Source organism: Salvelinus sp. IW2-2015, unplaced genomic scaffold (assembly GCF_002910315.2).
Source record: "Salvelinus sp. IW2-2015 unplaced genomic scaffold, ASM291031v2 Un_scaffold2786, whole genome shotgun sequence".
NCBI classification, from domain to species: domain Eukaryota; kingdom Metazoa; phylum Chordata; class Actinopteri; order Salmoniformes; family Salmonidae; genus Salvelinus; species Salvelinus sp. IW2-2015.
Window position 1 is genome coordinate 43,295 of NW_019944087.1, and position 7,743 is coordinate 51,037.

Here is a 7,743-nt window from a genome sequence, read left to right on the forward strand (position 1 = left end):
CAACTGACAAACACTACAGGCAAGACCAGTAGAACAACTGACAAGCTGCAGACAATAACAGTCTAACAACTGACAAAACTACAGCCAATAACAGTAAAACAACAGACAAACGCACAGACAAGACCAGTTAAAACAAACTGACAAAACCTACAGCCAAGACCAGTAAAACAAAATGACAAAACCTACAGCCAAGACCAGTCAAAACAAAATGACAAAACCTAAAGACCAGTAAACTGACTCACCAATAAACCTGACGATTCTTCTGATGAGGGGGTTCAGGTAGCAGCACTCCCCCGTCAAGATGGTCTTCTCCTGGGTTAGTAGCACCGCCCGTGGTGGACTTCATGATGTACATGGATACCTCTCCGATGAAGAATCTGACGACAGACAGATACACTCATTTAGTTTTTATTTTATATAATCCCAGCCCCCTGTCCCCACAGGAGGTCTTTTGCCAGGCAGTCAATGTAAATAAGAATATGTTCTTAAATTCTTAACTGACTTGCCTTAACTGAATTAAATAAAGGTTAAATTAATAAATAAAAACGAAACACAAGGTGTGACCAGAGTTACAACCTTATACCTTACCTGACCCTAACTCCTAGTCCTAAACCTAACACCTAGTCCTAACCCTAAAACCTAGTCCTGACCCTAACTCCTAGTCCTAACCCTAACACCTAGTCCTAACACCTAGTTCTAACCCTAACACCTATATCTAAAACCTGTCCTAACACCTAGTCCTAGTCCTAACACCTAGTCCTAACCCTAACACCTAGTCCTGACCCTAACACCTAGTCCTATCCCTAACACCTAGTCCTAACACATAGTCCTAACCCTAACACCTAGTCCTAACTCCTAGTCCTAACACCTAGTCCTAGTCCTAAAACCTAGTCCTAGTCCTAACACCTAGTCCTAGTCCTAACACATAGTCCTAGTCCTAACACCTAGTCCTAACCCTAACACCTAGTCCTAACACCTAACTCCTATCCTAACTCCTAGTCCTAACCCTAACTCCTACTCCTAAACTCCTAGTCCTAACCCTAACACCTAGTTCTGACCCTAACACCTAGTCCTAACACCTAGTCCTAACCCTAACACCTAGTCCTAACACCTAGTCCTAACACCTAGTCCTAACCCAACACCTATATCTAAACCTAGTCCTAACAACCTATCTAGTCCTAACACCTAGCCTAACTCTAACACCTAGTCCTAACCCTACTCCTATCCTATCCCTAACACCTAGTCCAACACCTAGTCCTAACCCTAACACCTAGTCCTAACCATAACACCTAGTCCTATCCCTAACACCTAGTCCTAAAACCTAGTCCTAACCCTAACTCCTAGTCCTATCCCTAACACCTAGTCCTAACACCTAGTCCTGACCCTAACACCTAGTCCTAGTCCTAACACCTAGTCCTAACCCTAACACCTAGTCCTAACTCCTAGTCCTAACTCTAACACCTAGTCCTATCCCTAACACCTAGTCCTAACACCTAGTCCTAACCCTAACACCTAGTCCTAACTCCTAGTCCTAACACCTAGTCCTAGTCCTAAAACTTAGCCTAGTCCTAACACATAGTCCTAGTCCTAACACCTAGTCCTAACTCCTAGTCCTAACACCTAGTCCTAACCCTAACTCCTGGTCCTAACTCTAACACCTAGTCCTGACCCCTAACACCTAGTCCTGACCCTAAACACATAGTCCTAGTCCTAACACCTAGTCCTAACACCTATTCCAACCATAGTCCAACCCTAACACCTAGTCCTAACACCTAGTCCTAACCCTAACCCCTAGCCCTAACACCTAGTCTTAACCCTAACACCTAGTCTTAACCCCTAGTCCTAACACCTAGTCCTAAACCTAGTCCTAACCCTAACACCTAGTTTAACCCTAGTCCTAACACCGAGTCCTAACACCTAGTCCTAACACCTAGTGTTCCTAAACCCTCTATAACACCTAGTCCTAACACACTAGTCCTAACACCCGCACTCCTAACACCTAGTCCTAACCACCTAGCCTAACCCTAACACCTAAGTCCCTAATAACCTATCCCTAACACCTAACCCTAACACCTAGTCCTAACCCTAACACCTAGTCCTAACCCTAACACCTAGTCCTAACACCGGGTCCTAACACCTAGTCCTAACACCTAGTCCTAACACCTAGTCCTAACCCTAACACCTAGTCCTAACACCTAACCCTAACACCTAACCCTAACACCTAGTCCTAACCCCTAGCTATTGCACTGGTCTTGCTTTGCCATACCTCCAAAATCAAATTTTTGCCTCCTCTGGAGGTCTGGAGAATTTTGCATTCGCCGAAACGGTTTGAATGGGCCTTTGGATTACAGCGGCTACATTTTGATTGGATGTTACATTTTAAGAACACCCCCCCCCCCACACATGCCCAGGGTAGAAGGAGTGCTGTGTGTCACTACCATTCCGGGTAGAATATGCTAGTTTCAAGTGCAAACATAATGCTTTGTATTCAGGACAAAAAGCACATTTCTTGCATTTTATGCAGTATTACGTTAAGGCCTTATTGCAAAGAGGATGCATGTATGGGAATATTTTTTATTCTGTACAGGCTTTTTTCTTTACAATCTGTAATTTATGTTAGTACGGTAGAGAAACGACAATGTTGTTGATCCATCCTCAGTTTTCTCCTATCACAGCCATTAAACTCTGTAACTGTTTTAAAGTCACCACTGGCCTCATTGTGAAATCCCTGAGCGGTTTCCTTTCTCTCCGTCAACTAAGTTAGGAAGGACACCTGTATCTTTATAGTGACTGGCTGTATTGATACACCATTCAAAGTGTAACAATTAATAACTTCACCATGCTGAAAGGGATAGTTAATGTCTGCTTTTTTAAAACTCATTTACCAAAAGGTGGCCATCTTTGCGAGGCTTTGGAAAACCTCCCTGGTCTTTGTGGTTGAAACTGCTTGTAATTCACTGCTCGACACTGGCACGCTGGTAGGGACATTCTATGTGTGGGGTACAGAGATATCCTTCAAAACCCATGATAAACACTATTATTGCAAACTATTATGTGACTTGGTAAGCAAATATTTACTCCTGATCTTATTTAGGCTTGCCATAACAAAGGGGTTGAATACTTATTGACTCAAGACATTTCAGCTTTTCATTTTTAATMAATTGAGAAAATGTTCTACAAATGAAAATTCCTTTGACATTATGGGGTATTGTGATGTCATTATGGGGTATTGTGATGTCATTATGGGATATTGTGATGTCATTATGGGGTATTGTGATGTCATTATGGGATATTGTGATGTCATTATGGGGTATTGTGATGTCATTATGGATGTCATTCATTATGGATATTGTGATGTCCATTATGGGGTATTGGTGATGCAATTATGGGGTATTGTGATGTCATTATGGGGTATTGTTGATGTTCATTAGGGATATTGTGATGTCATTATGGGGTAATTGTGTGGTAGATCCGTGACACAACAATCTCAAATTAATAATTTTAAATTCAGACTGTAAGACAACAACATGTGGAAAAAGTAAAGAGGTGTCAATACTTCTAAAGGAACTGTGTATGAGGATAACATATACAAGATTTTGTAGATTCATTTTTGCAATGTTGTTTACACAAAGTTTGCAGTTGTTCTCGTAGATGGTAGAGACTGGGCTAACGCAGCTAACCTTTTGTTCAATAATTTGCTGTTTTTACCCTGTTTGTACCCCACACATTTCGGTGTCTTTATAATTGTAAGAGAAATTGAACTAGCTAGCTAGTATACGTAGGTAGCTTTCAAAGTTAGCTGAGTTTTTTCAAAAAACGAACCTCATTGTGGCTAGTTACTTCTTCTCCCTCATGCTAGCCTTTACAGACAAATATACGACAGAAACATCAACATTTTAAATATTGATACGGCCAGCATTCTCCATTTTGCTGCAGCTTCTGCTCATCTTGAAATAAAATAAAAATCCAGTGAAAACCAGTCTGCCAGTGGGTGAACAGTGTCCTAAACCCAGTCTCCAGTGGGTAAATAGTACCCTAAACCAGTCTGCCAGTGGGTGAATAGTGTCCTAAAACCAGTCTGCCAGTGGGTAAATAGTCCTAAAAGCAGTCTGCCAGTGGGTGAATAGTGTCCTAAAACCAGTCTGCCAGTGGGTGAATAGTGTCCTAAAACCAGTCTGCCAGTGGGTGAATAGTGTCCTACACAGTCGGCCAGTGGGTGAATAGTGTCCTAAAACCAGTCTGCCAGTGGGTAAATAGTGTCCTAAAACCAGTCTGCCAGAGGGTAAATAGTGTCCTGCAACCAGTCTGCCGTGGGTGAATAGTGTCTAAAACCAGTCTGCCAGTGGGTGAATAGTGTCCTAAAAACAGTCTGCCAGTGGGTAAATAGTGTCCTAAAACCAGTCTGGCCAGTGGGTGAATAGTGTCCTAAAACCAGTCTGCCAGTGGGTAAATAGTGTCCTAAACCAACAGTCTGCCAGTGGGTGAATGTGTCCTAAAACCAGTCTGCCAGTGGGTGAATAGTGTCCTAAAACCAGTCTGCCAGTGGTAAATAGTGTCCTAAAACCAGTCTTGCCAGTGGTGAATAGTGTCCTAAAACCAGTCTGCCAGTGGGTAATAGTGTCCCTAAACCAGTCTGCCATGGGTGAATAGTGTCCTAACCAGTCTGCCAGTGGGTGAATAGTGTCCTAAAACCAGTCTGCCAGTGGGTGAATAGTGTCCTAAAACCAGTCCTGCCAAAGGGTGAATAGTGTCCTAAAACCAGTCTGCCAGTGGGTGAATAGTGTCCTAAAACCAGTCTGCTATGGGTTAAATAGTGTCCTAAAACCAGTCTGCCAGTGGGTGAATAGTGTCCTAAAACCAGGCTTCCAGTGGGTGAATGTGTCCTAAAACCAGCATGCCAGTGGGTGAATAGTGTCCTAAAACAGTCTGCCAGTGGTGAATAGTGTCCTAAAACCAGTCTGCCAGTGGGTGAATATTGTCCTAAAACCAGTCTGCCAGTGGGTAAATAGTGTCCTAAAAACCAGTCTGCCAGTGGGTGAATAGTGTCCTAAAAACCAGCATGCCAGTGGGTGAATAGTGTCCTAAAACCAGGCTGCCAGTGGGTGAATAGTGTCCTAAACCAGTCTGCAGTGGGTGAATAGTGTCCTAAAACCAGTCTGCCAGTGGGTAAATAGTGTCCTAAAACCAGTCTGCCAGTGGGTGAAATAGTGTCCTAAAACCAGCATGCCAGTGGGTGAAATAGTGTCCTAAAACCAGGCTGCCAGTGGGTGAATAGTGTCCTAAACCAGTCTGCCAGTGGGTGAATAGTGTCCTAAAACCAGTCTGCCAGTGGGTAAATAGTGTCCTAAAACCAGTCTGCAGTGGTGAATAGTGTCCTAAAACCAGTCTGCAGTGGTGAATGTGTCCTAAAAACAGTCTGCCAGTGGGTAAATAGTGTCCTAAAACCAGTCTGCCAGTGGGTGAATAGTGTCCTAAAACCAGTCTGCCAGTGGGTGAATAGTGTCCTAAACCAGTCTGCCAGTGGGTGAATAGTGTCCTAAAACCAGTCTGCCAGAGGGTTAATGTGTCCTAAAACCAGTCTGCCAGTGGGTGAATAGTGTCCTAAAACCAGTCTGCTAGGGGTAAATAGTGTCCTAAACCAGTCTGCCAGTGGGTGAATGTGTCCTAAAACCAGGCTGCCATGGTGAATAGTGTCCTTAAACCAGCATGCAGTGGTAATGTGTCCTAAAACCAGTAATGCCATTTGTTTTTTTAAGTGGTGAATAGTGTCCTAAAACCCAGTTCTGCCAGTGGGTGAATAGTGTCCTAAAACCAGTCTGCCATGGGGTAAATAGTGTCCTAAAACCAGTCTGCCAGTGGGTGAATAGTGTCCTAAACCAGGCTGCCAGTGGTGAATAGTGTCCTAAAACCAGATGCCAGGGGGTAAATAGGTCCTAAAACCAGTCTGCCAGTGGTAAATAGTGTCCTAAAACCAGTCTGCCAGTGGTAAATAGTGTCTAAAACCAGTCTGCCAGGGTAAATAGTGTCCTAAACCAGTCTGCAGTGGGTAAATAGTGTCCTAACGTTGTTTGTCCAGTCACAGAATTCGTCCTCCTCATCTGACGAGGAGTAAGAAAGGTCGGACCAAAGCGCAGCGTGGTAAGTGTTCATGATGAATCTTTAATAGAACAAACTGAACACTGAAATACAAAACAATAAAGTGAACAACGAAAACAAAACAGTTCCGTGTGGAACACAAAGACACGGAACCACCACAAAACACAACAGAAAACAGGCTCCCTAAATATTGGTCCCAATCAGAGACAACGACAAACACCTGCCTCTGATTGAGAACCATATCAGGCAAACGACAAACCAACATAGAAAACACAAAACATAGATAACCCACCCAACTCACGCCCTGACCAACACTAAAACAAAGAAAATACAAAAAGAAACTAAGGAAACGTGCCATTGTCACCAGTGCTCGTTTAGCTGAGTGTTTATTTGCCCTCAACGCACGGTTTCTCCGACGGCGCTAATCTAGTGAGCACTTTTTGAGCAGGGTATTTGATTGGTTTGACAAGTTGTGAGGCGTCACTGACTGGTTCCCATCCGTCTTTAGCTGATTTCTGCATGGACTTCCGCGCTTTCCATTTTAGGAAGCCTGGTTTGCGACGAGGCTCCGTAGCCCGAACCATGAATCCTAACACCCTAAAAGTCAGCCCTAACCCTGGGAGGGGATGGGGGGGGGGGGTACACAGACACACTGTGTCAACAAACATAAACACAAACACAAATAAAAATGTGTTGTTGTTGTTTTACAGCAGATTTACTCCATAACAACTCAACACAGGAAGACAGCATTTATCTATTTTAAATCTAAATCTATTTTACAGACAATATAATAATTACAGTACACGTCCTGAATCTATTTTACAGGACAATATAATAATTAAGTACACGTCCTGAATCTATTTTACAGGACAATATAGTAATTACAGTACTCCGTCCTGAAATCTATTTTACAGGACAATATAATAATTACAGTACACTCCTGAATCTATTTACAGGACAATATAATAATTACAGTACACGTCCTGAATCTATTTTACAGGACAATATAATAATTACAGTACACGTCCTGAATCTATTTACAGGACATATAATAATTACAGTACACGTCCTGAATCTATTTTACAGGACAAATATAATATTCACAGTACACGTCCTGAATCTATTTTACAGGACATATAATAATTACAGTACACGTCCCTGAATCTATTTTACAGGACAATATAATAATTACGTACACGTCCTGATCTATTTTTACAGGACAATATAATAATTCAGTACACGTCCTGAATCTTATTTTACAGGACAATATAATAATTACAGTACACGTCCTGAATCTATTTTACAGGACAAATATAATTACAGTACACGTCCTGAATCTATTTTACAGGACAATATAATAATTACAGTACACGTCCTGAATCTATTTTACAGGACAATATAATATTACAGTACACGTCCTGAATCTATTTTACAGGACAATATAATATTACAGTACACGTCCTGAATCTATTTTACAGGACAATATATAATTTACAGTACACGTCCTGAATCTATTTTACAGGACAATATAATAATTACAGTACACGTCCTGAATCTATTTTACAGGACATATAATAATTACAGTACACGTCCTGAATCTATTTTACAGGACAATATAATAATTACAGTACACGTCTGAATCTATTT

At 41.9% G+C, this 7,743-nt stretch overlaps 1 protein-coding gene across 1 annotated transcript in view; it reads right to left on the bottom strand.

Annotated features, from left to right (window-relative positions):
• Window positions 1-7,743, bottom strand: part of LOC112074737 (phospholipid phosphatase-related protein type 1-like) — a 60,159-nt gene that overhangs the window by 36,812 nt on the left and 15,604 nt on the right.